This window comes from Ammospiza nelsoni, chromosome 1 (assembly GCF_027579445.1).
Source record: "Ammospiza nelsoni isolate bAmmNel1 chromosome 1, bAmmNel1.pri, whole genome shotgun sequence".
NCBI lineage: Eukaryota > Metazoa > Chordata > Aves > Passeriformes > Passerellidae > Ammospiza > Ammospiza nelsoni.
In genome coordinates, this window is record NC_080633.1 from 104428567 (window position 1) to 104443377 (window position 14811).

The window sequence follows — 14811 nt, forward strand, 5'->3', positions numbered from 1 at the left end:
CAGATAATCTAAGCTCTCAGCAGTTTTCACTGAGAAGTAAGTTTTGCAGATATCAAGTAATTCTTTTCTTCCTTCCTATAGCTCTCATAGGTTTTTAGCTTTCTTCTGTTTGGAGCAGCAGGTAGGGCACTCTTATCTAGTAAAGGCCCAGGTGTTCTGCACAGGGAAGGTGCCATCTTACTACATCCAAATTCAAAACTGGGGCATCTTAGTTTCAAAATTATTCTGTTGGAGAGTTTAATATGCAATAGCTAAAAACATAGCCAAAAATAAAGTTGAAGTTTCTTTTTTTCTTTTCTTCAAGTCAAAGGTGTCAGAGAAAAAGTCTGGAATTTATGTTTCCAAATAAGCCTTAAATTCTAGCTCTTGTTTGTAGGAGGACTTCAAATCTCAGTGTATATAGAAGTAATTTAGTGCATTTTTAAAAATAATATGGTCATTACAGCTGCTTCACCTTTTAGTCAGACTCTTTAGTCAGGATGTGACATAAGGATATTATCTTACAGAATAATGACTTGTCTTCCTGTAGCCTTTCAGAAGCACCCATTGCTCACAAACATTTAAGGACACTTAAAGATGTTTGAGGTGTTTATCTGAAAGAAGACTTCTCAACATTTCAGAGTCATGTATGCACAATATTTCAGGAAAGTTCTCTGGGTTTTGTTTAATCTAAACTCATTTATATAGTAGTATTTTACGATTTTTCTTAATTTTTCTAGTGAAACTTTACAGTTAAGCTGCATCTAATTTGTTCTACAATCCTGTAGGAGTTGGAGATTTCAGGGAAATACTTATCTTGTGGGCCTGTTTTTACACAACACACTTCTCAAGCAGTGATTTCCTTATGTGATGTAAAGGAGTAAGTGAGGATGAAAGGACAAAATGGTGGACTACTTCTTAGGAGAACTTTATTCTAGCAGAATTTTAAAATGTAATGCTCTAGGCAGAAAGCCTTATTTCTGTCTTTTTGCTATGATGATTAATGAGATTGATGAAAAGTTTTCCAGCTTCTCTTCTTCATCATAAAATATTATTCACTCTCACCAGATTATGCAAGCAGAATGTGGAAAAACAGCAGAGGCTTGGCTACATTTCAATGCTGATGTTGATCCAGCACATCTGGTTTATTTGCTTTTAAAACTTTTGGTAAAATTTTCTGCAGCTTAACAATGGGGATTTGTTTTGCCTTAAAATCTGGGAGTATTTGGGGCTACCAAGCATCTAAATTCACTCTCCAGCTCTGTACATTAATGTCATGGTTTTGTCTTAAACTGTTTGTTTGCAAAATGATGCTTGAATGCAGGCCTCACCTGGTATTCTAAGACTGACTTTTTGGCTAAAAAATGTGGTTATTATATGTGTATAATATAGCATCTATTTTATAACTTGCACATTTCTCTGTGAATTATTAGTTACACTGGGATTCTGCAGTGGTCATAGTTTCTCATCCCATTTTACATATTCCCTGATTACTTTGGGATTTCTTTTGTAGCTCAGCATCATTTTGATGAATTGCCTTTATGCCTTAAATGACATGAAATGTAGATTACAACTCTGAATATATTGTCAGAACTACTTTATGCCGTTTTTGTTCCTTTTTCTGTTTACTAAAAGGCACTGAAAATAGATTTACTTGGGAATAAGGTTTGATGAGGGCTGTACTTTCTGAGCTACAAAGCTGTTACCATGCAGTGACAAGACAAGGGGGAATGGCTTTAAACTGAAAGAGGGCAGATTTTAAATTAGATAATTAGTATGAACTTCTTTACTGTGAGGGTAGTAAGGCACTGAAAAAGGTTGCCAAGAGAAGCTGTTCAAAGTCCCTGGAAGTGTTCAAAGTTAGGTTAGATGGAGTTTGGAGCGACCTGGTCTAATGGATGCTGTCCCTGCCCATGGCAGGGAACTTGAAACTAGAGGACCTCTGGAATAGGTTGTCTTTAGAGGTTGTAGAGTCTTCCTCAGTGGAGATATTCAAGAATTATCTGGACACAATCCCTTGCAATGTAGCAGGGAGGATGGAACAGGTGAGTTACTGTGGTCCCTTCCAACCTGACTTGTTCTGTATTCTGTGTTCTGTGATTTAAGGTCCCTGCCAACCCAACAATTCTATGATTCTATGAAACAAATGCAAAATGGTCTAGCTATCAGTAAAATATGATTAACATTTAATTTAGTACCTTAACTCTTATTATTTATTTTTATGGTGCAAGATGCAAAGTTGTAGGAAGGTTCAATGTTTTTTCTGCTTTTATATTAGAAATACCTTTTAGTCCACTAATTTTATGAGATTGTGTGTCTTTGTAGAGAAATACTAGTAGTTTTCCCAGAATAGAATGAGCCTGAGATTGTCTCTCTGTTAATGCTAGGACAAGCTATTGCACAGCTGGAACAGTGTCAGAAGGTCAAGACTAAGGAGTGACAGCTATCGAGACAGATTTATCTAGGTCATTTGCCATCATTCAGCTGTCTGTTTACAGCTGTGCGCCAGGGAAGTCATAATAATAGAAATAATGTTCTTTGGAATACTACTTCAATTAGGTTATGTTTATTCAAGCAGCTGATTGCATTATCAAAATCATATTTAGAAGGACTTAAAAGTACACAGGAAAACAGAGGGCTGTGTAGAGGAGGTGTTTATGCGTAGCACACATCAAAATCTGCCATAATTAGAACATTTGTTCATGTCAAACATGATAAATTATTAAATGATTAACAAATAAACACTTTCTTATCAAGAAAATGCATTATTCTCTTATTTTTCTCTGGGAAAGAAAGAGGTGGAAATTTTACTCTGCTTTCTTGTGCAGGTTGTACTGCTTCTTTAAGGCCACACAGTGTCTTTACCCATCTGTTTTCAGATAACTGTTAGAGGACAAAGAAATTGCTCAGGAGTTCAGGCTCAGTAAGTAGCAATGATATAGCAGTAAATGTCAAAGGCAACTAATGCTTCTTTCTGCAATCATACCACTGTGAAGTGAGTTGGCCAGATTTTATTTATGTTTCTCAGAAAGACAGTGAGCTCTAATGCCTCAGATGGTGGGACTTTTTCCAATAGTCCCTTACTATCCCACAAGATTAATGAGATTTTTCGCTAGGTGCAGACAACCCATTTGACAAAGTTTTGAAATTCAGAATTTGTGTCCCATTTTAAGCTCGTTTCAACACCCTCAACTCTTTCCACCAAGGAAACAAATTCTCTAAGAAATGCTAAAGGGATCCAAGGCAAAGTAGTTCTCGGTATTTTGTGGGGATATCACTGTTACCTGCTGTTATACTGTTGGTGATAATTACACTGCATTTCAAATTGGCTTTTGGCTGATTATGCCTTTCAAGTGGTTTTGCCTACAGTCTCTGGTAGGTTGTTTACTGTCTGTGAATTTTTCCATTTCATTTTTAATTTTTTATAGTCTTGGCTTCTTTAATATCTTATGAGTTCCTTGATTGACATGCACAATCTCTGCAAATTTTGTTCCATTGTTCAATTTTAAACCTTCTGGTTGGTCGTAAGACAGCACCAAATTTATGAGTTATAGCAGAGAATAATAGCTCTTTGGCCATCTTTTATGAGTTCCTAGTGGTATGCAGATCATTAAGCATTATACAAAAAGAGTTCATTGTCTTCTGAAGACTACAGTTTTGCAGATTGCCTCATCCATGCACATAACAGTATATACTAGTACTTTAAATCCTAAATTAAAAAAAAAAGGCTGATATTACAGAGAAAGAATATTCCAGAAGATATTCCAAAGAGGATTCTTGGAATCTCAAACATACTCACAACTTTGCTGGTGATTCGATGTTTTACTTTAGGCAAGATGTTTTGATTTTCTTTGCCAGAGCTTCTTAACTGGTTTATTGCCTCCCTTGCCTTTATCAACTTTCTAAAAGTATTACTTTATTATACCTGTTGGCACAGAGAACATCAAAAGAATCTGTCAGCTCAATCTAAGGTGTCTGTATACACAACAATAAAGATGATTTCCAAGAAAATACTCTTTCTACCAAAGTTGTTAGAAAGGTTTTGCAATGGCATATAGCACCACGTGTGCCCCCTTCTCTCACCATCAGGAAAGAAATCTGTAGCTTAGAAACCTTAAAATTCTGTCAGATGGCCATAATTTGTTGATATCACTTGTAATTCTTGTCTATCTGCATCTTTCAGGAGAATTTTGCCTTGAGCCTCCAAGTTGACAATATGCAAACCTTGCACATTCTGTATAATCACAGTTCCCTGTTGCCTGCTAGGCTCCCTCTTCTGTTTTTTTTTCCTTATTTCAAGTGTTGAAACAGCTTTAATTGATGATTTTTCAACTGTGTGCTCCACAGGCCTCAGAGGTTTGTCTACTAAGGAGCTTTTGAAGGTGGCAAGGAAACTCAGAATCATATATTTATATAGCTCTGTCTGTATGTGACGTTTTAAAAGATATTTGGACATCAACTAAAAATTTTAGAAGTCTGCCCTGTGAGAAGCTGTTGGGAACATTTTCAAGTTGTAAAATTCGCTGTAGAGGAGCATCTCACCTGCGTTTCGGCTGACTGGGGAGAGTCATTGCTCTTCCTTAACTCAGCAGTGATCAGCCCCTGACTCTTGCTGTGGGGAAGGGAACGATGACTCTTTACCTGCTATTATCTGCTATGAGCAACTAGAGAGAGTGGGAGTGAAAGCATTTTGGCTGCACCCCACTGTCTGTTGGGAGGAGGAGTGACAGAGCACAGGGTGAAATGAATCCTGTGAAAAGGGGAAATGCAGCCAGCTCATCCCAGTTCACCTCACGGTGCAGACGTAGATGCAGATGTAACAAAATGCTTGATCTCTGCCTCTCCTAGAGAAGCTGTAGGTTTCTGCTCACCTGAAACAGGTTGCAAAGTGCTTGCTCATATTGGGTTTTCCAGTGACTTGTCTGTTTTTAGCAACTACTGATAGTTTAAAATGCATTCAAGTATGCATTTGAATTTGAGATGTGAAAAATCAGAGGAAAATTTTGATAATATGCAGCACCAGAAGAGGAGTGGAGTCAGTCAATACTTGTTTTAGAACAGAGCACATGCAGTCCATGCTAAGTTGGTTTTGCAGCACTTGGAAACTTGTTACTATCCTGACAGACTCCAAAATAGATCCTTCACATTTGCAGGATGAAAAAGGTGCAAAATCTCAGAATGAGGGAAAGAAAAAGACAATGTGTGAAAGAAAGAAGGGGGAAAAAAGAATGTTCTTCAGAATGCATATTTAATGTAAAAATCTGTATTTAATCAAATGAGAGACTTCTGTTAGCAATAAAGACTTAATCCACCTTCCTTACTAGATGCTAACTTTAGCAACATATTATCAGAACATACATTCTTTATGTAAGCATTGGAAAGTTTCATGAAATTGTGCTGTAAAACACCCTATAAATAGAGCTTTTCATGGCATCCATTTACTACTATCCTTGGACCAAAGTGACTCATTTGCTGTTGGGAGACAATTACCAGTGCTGTATCCTAGGCAGTAATATGCACTCATGAGATTTTAAAGAACAAACCAAAAAGTTTAAAATGTATATTTATGGTAGAATGAACCTTTACAGTAACAAATACATATCTAACTTATATATTTTTGTGTGCATATTTGGGGACTTCTGCAACTTTCTTGTTTTGTTCTGAAAGTGAGATTTATAGATTTCAGTTACAACAAAACCCAACGCAATCAAAGATAGAGGATTCAATGGTAGAGATTGTAGGTCCATCAGTTTTACACAAGTATTGCTCCTATTCTACCCATATTCATAGTGACCCACAGTTCAGACTGGATGTCAGGATTATATCTCAGTCTGTGGTTTTCCTCTGATACTGTTCAGTGTCTTGTTATGATATAAATAAATTGGGGGACTTAATAAAATAGTGACATCCATTTCTCTCAGTGTGAAAGTGCAAATTAATGGTTAAAGACAGAGATAATGAGCCACAATTCTTGGTTCTATTCTGGGCTCTGAGCTGACTCACTACATAATCTTACTCAAGTCATTTAAATTCAGGTGCAATAGGCCCCACTGAGCTGATAAGATAATGCGGGCTTCAGCCTTTCTTCCGTGGTGGATTTTTCTATACAATTCTGTCCCTCTGTAATCAGCATAAGTTTAATAATGTTTTGTTCCACAGGATTCTTGTAATATATGTTTAATAAATTTGTTTGTTTTCCTTTAAATAATTTATTGAAAGATACATTTTTTCTGATAGAAGTAGGCAGGTAAATATTAGTCTGTTTTGTTATGTTTTCTAAAATATGTTTTCTGAGATATGTTTTCTAGAATGATCCTCTTCTACATCCAGACAAAATGACCTTTCCAAAAGCAGTGACACCCATAACTGCCCATCAGTAGAGCTGCCACCTGGAGATCTGTCTCATTCTCAGATTTCTGCAGTGAGCTAAATGATGATTTGTGATACCCAAGTCAGGCCACAGAATATTAGCTCTCCACTGGAAAGTGTACCTCTGTCACCGATGTATGAAAACACAAGAGATTTTTGCTTTTTAATTCCAGTATGTGAACTGGAAATCAAAATACTGACCAGTTTTGCCAAGTAGATTTTTCAGCAATGCCCAGCTGACTGAGGAGGGTAAGAAATTATGTCTCAGAATGACTTCACATGACCACACATCCCAGCAGTGGGAATGGCAGCATCAAGCAGTGGTGAATCATTCCCTCGGCACTGAAATTGCCAGCGTTCGGAGGAAAAGGATCACTTTTGAACAAAGAAATGTCTTATCCCACAGAGAGTACAGACATTATAGAGTTATTAATCAGGGCAGTCATCCTGAAAGTAGATTTAACTGCAGGATTTCATGTAGAGGAAAACCAGAACTACAGTAGGAAGTGATTGAGGGCTCAAAGCAATGGATAGAATTGCATATTTTAAGGACTCCTTAAATTACACCTGGGGAAAGGTTCACTCTGTGCATGCCAATGAAATTATTCCTGTTTGTGTGGTTCACAGTTTTCTTTGGATGGCAACTACCCAGTAAGGTAATTGCAGCTGGTTGTAAAATAGGAAGACAACCAGTTTAATTTGCTCTGTTTTCTACTTCAGTATCACCTCAGGCTGTTTCTTTGCTATCTCTCGTATGCAAAGCCAAGTCAGCCTCATCATTAGTGCGACGGGAGACCTCAAAGGAAAACTGTGATTTGGCAGGTAAATATAGTGGTGATTTTTTTTGTTTTTTTGCTTGCTAGCACTCCTTCTTTCTACTCAATACAGCAGCATGAGCTGGGAGTTTAAGGTTTCATGCCACTGAAGCAGCTATTTTCTTTATGAATCATAATGCTGAGGGGCTATTCTCCTATGGCCATTGCAAAACAATTCAGATAATTTGGAACACTCTGGTTCAGCTGTTTTTGGAAAGTGACTGAAGTAGAGCAAGTCAGATTCCTTCCTGGATGTTGTTGTAGTTCAGCTGTGGAAAAAGTAGTTTTGCATAGATCAAAATGATTGTTTAGTTTTAAAGGGACATCTGGACCACAAGGATGACTTAAAAGTAGGATCAGATAGCTGAAGGCCTTGTTCCATTTAGTTTTGAATATCTCCAAATGTGCAGGAGACCTCACAATCTCTCAGAATATCTCACTTCAGGGTTTGGCCACTTTGATGGTCAAAGAGGTGGGTACTGTCACTTGGTCTGCAAATAGACCAAGTAGAAGAGAGTTGCTTTGTCTTTTCCCAACTAAATGTTGTTTTCATACAGTCTCCTGCCTGCAGATGAGGTAAAGTGTTACTGCTTAGGCCTTAGGCACCTCCAGGTTAGCAGTACTGAAGTTCTGTCAAATCCAGCAAGTCATGGTTTACCTCTGGGAAAATTTTCAGGTGTCCAGAATATTAACTGAGTTAGTAAGGCCTGTGTCCAATGGAGCCTGTCATCAGTGGGTCTGTAAGTTTAATGAAGACTTTGCTTCCCAGAATGGAAGGATGGTGGGTGTACTGAAAACAGATCTTTATTCTGATGAAAGTTACAACACAATAGGGGCAAGCAGAAATTAAAGAAATTCTGAAATTAATTATTGGAAACGTAGAGGTCTTGGCAGTGCAATTAAAGCATTCAGAGGTGTACATTTGGAAAATTTATCCTGAAACTCATTTGTACTTATCCCAGTTCATAAAATTGCAGTTTACACTGACCTGCATTTCTGGTACTTCTTGAAAGGTGTGTGGTTTCACCATTTACTGATACCTTAGGAATTTCTTTTTACTTTCTTTATGTTTTTATACCTGTAAAAAGTGTTGTAAAGCGTAGTCATTTAGATTTGGTAGCTCTTTTAGCACCCATTCTGCACAAAATATATATATGTGTCTGCACAATATAGGAAATAGTAGGTAATCAAGTATTTTATACTTAGACAATATCACAAAATTTTATTCACTTTAGAGTCTTTATGTAGTTGACTAGAATTTGTTTGGGCGTGGGTATTAGCTTCTTCTCTCTGTTTCCTTAGGTGATGGAACTTGGGTAATGAAATTCTAACCTTGCATAAATGGGCATGATTTCTGTCAAGTATCTGAAAGACATGCATGAAAAATTGTTCCAAATATGTCATAGTATTAATTTTTATTTAAAGTCAGAAATTTTTCCATCCTTCGTAATGTATGTTATACTTGAAAGCTCCTGTTTCATTTACCACTCTAAAACCCTGTGTCAAACAGTCTATATTCTTGGTGTACTAGTTTCAGCAAGTTAGAAGCCACTATTTTATTAACCGCCCTGGATTGGTTGCTCAGGGAGAAGTTTTTATTTGATCTTAAAGGAATTTTCTGTGTTCAGTCCACATTACAATGGAGCGCACTTTGCCTCCCACTGATGTGGATATCTGTTCTTCCTCTGATGTTATAGTGGAGATTGACATCTTGTAGCACTACATGTAATGAAAGAAAGACTTCAGAATTAAGAAATAAGTACAGTTCTGCAATAATGCAGTTTCAAGTAGTCTTTCCTTCTCAGTTCATATGTTTGTAAAACTGTGGATACATCTTAGCTGAAAACTTCACAAACCATTTTCTGCAAGATTTAATAGGCAAGTTTTACTAATTTCAGCACCAATTGTCATTTACTTGACATTCACCTGCTTTTCTGATTTGCATTTTTTGCCTAACTCTTTTACCTCTAACACACCTCATTTAGACTAGCTGTCTGTTAGAAATGTATTTCAGACTGGTCACTTCTGCTACTGAGACTAAAAACAGCTTTTCCATTTTGTGTTATCTTCTTTCTGTGATTATAGAATAATATGTGCTGTATTCTCAGCTCCTTGGAAGACACATGAAATTTCAATAATCTCACTAAATTTTTCTGCTAGATTTGTATTGACCCACAAATGAGATGCTGTATGAAAGGAGTTAACTACTGAGAAATTCCTGTTGGAATCAGCTGCTGTACAACTGTTAATACTGAAGTTGTTTTTTATGTCCATGTTTTATTGAGTCTTGTTTCTAAGCATATGCAGCATATTCCCTTTCCATAAATAATGATCAGTTTATCTTAGTGCATAATGGAGAGATGGGAACACCTTCCTGACTTTCCCACTGGGGCCTCTTGCACTTCTAAACCTGCAGAAAGGAAACTATCTTTGGTAATCAGAAGATGTATATGCCCAGTGGTGTAAAGGGAAAGACAGTCTAAATCTGTGTCTCAGTTTTTGCAGCAGCTGAAAAATTGTTATTGTACATTAATTGTGGTCTAGCTCACAGGAGGACCTAGAGATTTATGTAGAGGAAGTTGTTGCTGCTTTACTGAAAAAGGAAAAAAAATCCCATTTGTTTTAACTATAAAACTTTCTGCACCTGGGTTTTCATCCTGGCTTTATGAAAATCCATCTATACATGTGTGCACTTGCTTTTCTCTGAGTGTATTGCTTTTACCCATCTACCCTTCATGGCACTTGTTAGCTCATGGTAAGAGCAGCAGAGCAATGTGAAATTTCATTTGTTTTGCTGAATTCTTATTCACAGCAGTTTCAAATTCATTTTGTTGATGTGTTTTTGGAAAATTTCATGTCTGGAGAGATTTGAACAGAGCTGAAATATTTATGGGTGCCTCAATTCAGTCAGAAGTTATGTAAAATGCATTTCAAATAGCACATCTGTAAATAATGTTGGTTTGCCTTATTTCCTATAAAATGTTGCATTCTTTTTAGCTGGTATCATTCAAACAGGATATCTGATGACAATCAGCTGCCTCTGTCTTATTCAATATTCTTTTTTTCTTTTCTTTTTCTTTTTTTATACTGGACAGCAAAAGAAAAATTGTGTGGGCTTTTTCAGTGAAAATATGGTACTTTTGAGGTTAGGGATATCATTATCATATGCCTCACAGATTACGTAATACTTTTCATATGGAGATATTGTACTATTTTTACAACTTATCAGTTATTTTATGAAGATAAAGTAATGTTCAGTTTGTAATAATGGAGATACTTCTAAGTGGAGTCCCCTGATTTTGATTTTGCAAGATGTACTGTTGGTTTACTGGGAGATGGATGGTTGTATTTCCAGCTTATTCTCTGAGATAGGGAGTTCACATTAAATGGACGTGATGCTGGGGGACATGGTTTAGTGGTGGACAGTGCTAGATTTATGCTTCGACTCAAGGATCTTAAATGTCTTTTTCAACCTAAGTGATCCTATTATTATATTTTCGTTAGCATAGTCATTACTTTCATTATACTTTATTTGCAAATAGGCAAATGTATCTGGGGGTGTTAAGGACAGGAAAACAGCTGAGGTACAGTGGCCTTCCCTTTAATTTTGAAAAAAAATGGTGGAAGTAAAGCATAGAGAGTGCTCCCTCAGGGGAAGAAAGGCCTTGACTTTTGTTTCTTTTTAATGGAAATGACATTAGCATAAGACACTGATATTTAGAACAAACACACTGTGGGGTTTCCTTCCTTTTTGAAAACAGAGAGGAAAGTTCTTCCCGTTTGTGCTTTCTCTTTTATTCCTATGCAAAACCAAGCTTTTCTCTTTTCCTAACGTTTAAACCTATTTTTTATTAAGTTCTTCTTCATGATTCTATTATTTCTGAATTATTTCTTCTTCTTTAAGCTATAATTAATCCTCAGTATTAGAACACATTACTTTGTGTTGCTGGATGCCACTATTTGACATTTATCTCAACCTGTTTTTTCCTTTTTTTCCTTACTCCAATAAGTGTTAACAAGTCCTAAAAATCTGACAAGAATCTAAATTGTCTAAATGGTACATTTATTGTAAAGCATGCTGAATATGACAGCATCACAGCAAAAAGAGATTAAAAGAGATCATTTGATGACTGAAATGAGAAATAAATATATCCACTGTTTACTGGCTGTTGCTGTGGAGTGTGTGGTATTAGATAGAGAATATGAATTTTATTTGTTGTGTCATTATTTAAATAAGCAGTTATTTCAGAAACAACTATGCATCTTTATATGAAACTTTAGTTAATTAAATGCTTTGCAATACCTGCTGTCTTCAGAATGTTGAGTGGCTGTTGATTCATAGTTATCTAATTTCACTGTTATTTTCTAAACCCAATTCTGTCTTATTTTGCTGTGTGTATTGAAGGACATGTCTAGTCCCCTTCACTGATTCCAAGTGATTCTTTCCATATTCAGCAACGTTTCATTTTCTTTTGGGAGCTTTTAAGATTGACAGGTTATGCAATTATTAGTTGCAAGTCCAAAGACTAGTATCACTCCTAAATCCTAAAGACTGTTTCTAATATTTTAGAATTTTCTTTGTAGTTGTACATGTTCTCTCCAATCCTTTAATCTCACCTCTTTTAGTAGTAAATTTTTCTAATAATAAAAGTGCCTTTTTAGCAAATTGCTTGTTGGCAAAATGCTCACATTGGATATGTTTAACCAGGGCTTCTCTCAAAGAAGTTTGAGAAGTTCTTAAAACAAGTGAAATAACCTTCTCAAGCAATACTTGGGTGGATCACTGTGCCCAGGCAGTTGTCTGCTCTGGCATGGTTCTGGATATCTCTGGTTACCTCACTAGCACAGTAGGCAGAGCGAGTTGTAACTTGGCAGTGTGCTTCGGAAAATGTTATACGCAGTAGAAGCAGTTATGGAGACATGGTAGATTATTTCAGTCAGAGTTACTGTGTGTGATTTGTTTGTACCTGCATCTCCTACTTTGCTAAATATTCAGGAACACGTTGTGTTCATTTAGTGAAGCTGTCCCAGATTACTGATATTTTGGGCTAAGGCCAATAGTGTGAGGCTCAACAAGGCCAAGTGCCAGGTCCTGCACTTGGGTCACAACAACCCCATGCAGTGCTACAGCTTTGGGAAGAGTGGTTGGAAGGCTGCCCAGTGGAAAAGGACGTGGCAGTGTTGGATGACAGAAGCCAAACATGAGCCAGTGAGTGCCCAGGTGGCCAAAAAGGCCAATGGCATCCTGGCCTGGATCAGCTGTAGTGTGGCCAGCAGGAGCAGGGCAGGGATTGTGCCCCTGCACTGGGCCCTGGTGAGGCTGCACTTGAGTGCTGTGTTCAGTTTTGAAAGACATTGAGGGGCTGGAGTGTGTCCAGAGAAGGGCAACAGAGCTGCTGAAGAGTCTGGAGCATAATTCCTGTGAGAGGCAGCTGAGGGATCTGTTTAGTCTCTGGAAAGGGAGGCTCAGAGAGGACCCTCTCTCTCTGGACGAGTACCTGACAAGAAGTTGTAGAAAGATGGAGGTCAGTCTCTTCTTCCATGTAACAAACAATGGGACCAGAGGAAATGGCCTCAAGTAGGGCAAAGGAAGGCTTAGATTGGCTTTAGGAAAAGTATCTTGTTGGAAAGGATTGTCAAATACTGGAACAGCCTGTCCAGGGAAGCTGTGAAGTAACCATCCCTGGAGGTATTTTAAAGACATGTGGCACCTGGGGACATGATTTGGTGGTGGACTCAGCATTGTTAGGTTAACATTTGAACTTGATGATTTTAGATATCTTTTATAATCTAAAAAATTATATTATTCCATATGTACTTGTTGTTCAAAATGAAATTTCATCAATCAAAACTCTTTTGTACTCCTCAGCTAAGTTTATATTTATGCTTGTTTGTTTTTTTTTCTCCTTGGCAGCCTAAAGCATCACAAGGGCCATATTGTTCAGGATTTCAGAGAGCAATCGTTTATCTTTGTGGATACAAGTAAACGGACAATGGTGTCCCGACCATCTGCTCAAGCTGCTTGAGAACAGTCTTCTGTGCAAATGGCATGAAAGGTAATTTAACCTCAGAAGGTGCCCACAGAGCTCCAGTTCTGTTTACCATTGTGTCTTTGCCAGTCTAAAAATAAATCATGCTGAACAAAAACATCCTTTTTTCTTTCCCAATTTAAAGAACACATCATCATCAGAGCTAATTTCAGCTAATTTCACCACAAGGGGTTGTTTTTCCTTTCTAGTATTTTTTTTAAGTAGCAGATAGGTTTCCTGGGATAAATGGTATCTGTCTTATAATTGTGTTGCTGTAGGAGGCTGTTGTTTTTTAGAGTACAAAATAGGGTGTAATCATGAAGTGGTACTCAGTGCTGAGTGATACACACTTTCAACATATCAACTCTAATTCTGCCATGACGCCTTGTTATTTTGTTTTGCCAGCCACTCTCTTTAATTGGGGAAGGCAGAACTGCTAGTAAGCAAGTTTTTATTTGCAGAGGGGTGAAGAAAATGAAGAGTACCTTTGTACCTTTTCTGGATGCCCTCTTTCAAAGCCTCACTTGAAGTAATTTCAGTCTCTGGTCCCAGTGAAACTCTGAAAAGATTTAAAGTTTCACTGCCATTAAAAAACTCATATGTGTGTCTATACATTTATACATATATATAAAATAGCCAAATGAGGGAAAAGCAGTTACTTTCTCAAATTCAATACATATTTTAGGCTAGAAAAGAAGGGCTTGACATTCATCTCACTGTCAAGGGTTTTGCAGTTCCTGCTGGCTATGGTGGGTGCTCTCAGGACTAGCAAAAGCAGCATCTGGGTGCTGCCCCACAGCTTGAAGTGCTGTATTATCTTCTACAGTCTGCTGTGCTCATTTCTTCTGTTCAGTGCTACAAATAAAGCAGTTTCTGGCTCCTCCGTGCTCTCTTGTACTGCATTCCTCCTGCTTTATGGGAGGTCAGACTGGTCCATGATGTGAGACTGTTTTCTGGCAAAGTCTGGAGGTCAGATCAGACCTTGTAGAGCATGTTCTCTGGGATGCTGTTGCTGCACAGTCATCTGGCATGCTGCTGTGGGAGGAGAAGTAGAAAATGCATTTTCCTGGCTGCTTTGTGAGATAACTTGTTCTGAGGGCACGTGGGAATGTCAGCAGCAATAGAAGGTAGATAAAATCTGTGTTCAAGAATCAAACTTGGATTAAACAAAAAATGGCAGTGGTGTGTTTGTGAGGAGAGAAGTAGGTCTCATCTGGTTTTGTTGCTTATTTAGCTACACTGGTTTAGCTAACCTAATAAAATACAGTTTCTTACTGTAAAAATACATTCTGGACAGAAAATGGACCAGATTCTTGATTTAATTGCTAAAGAGTATCCAGTCTTGATGGTGTCAAGCTTTTGCTCCAACTTAACAACATAAGCCTGATTCATACTTTTCTTGGACATTTTCACTTGGATTTATTTTTTTAAGCAGAAGAGGTGGAACATGACAGATTTGAAAATGTTTTATATAGCTTTCAACAAGAAGCAATTTATAGCAACTTGAAGTTACATAACTTCTAACTCCACTTTTTTCATGGCATGATTTAGATAGATCTGGTACTTTCACAATAATTCAAAGGAATATGCAATCAGTCAATCCATCTTATCTATTTTAA

General features: G+C 37.4%; 1 long non-coding RNA gene across 1 annotated transcript in view; it reads left to right on the forward strand.

The window, feature by feature from the left end:
- LOC132079519 (uncharacterized) overlaps positions 1-14811 on the forward strand; it is a 150303-nt gene that overhangs the window by 67204 nt on the left and 68288 nt on the right. The window contains exon 2 of the long non-coding RNA XR_009419427.1: positions 13078-13219. This is a non-coding gene — a long non-coding RNA (uncharacterized LOC132079519). The remainder of the gene's footprint in view (positions 1-13077; positions 13220-14811) is intronic.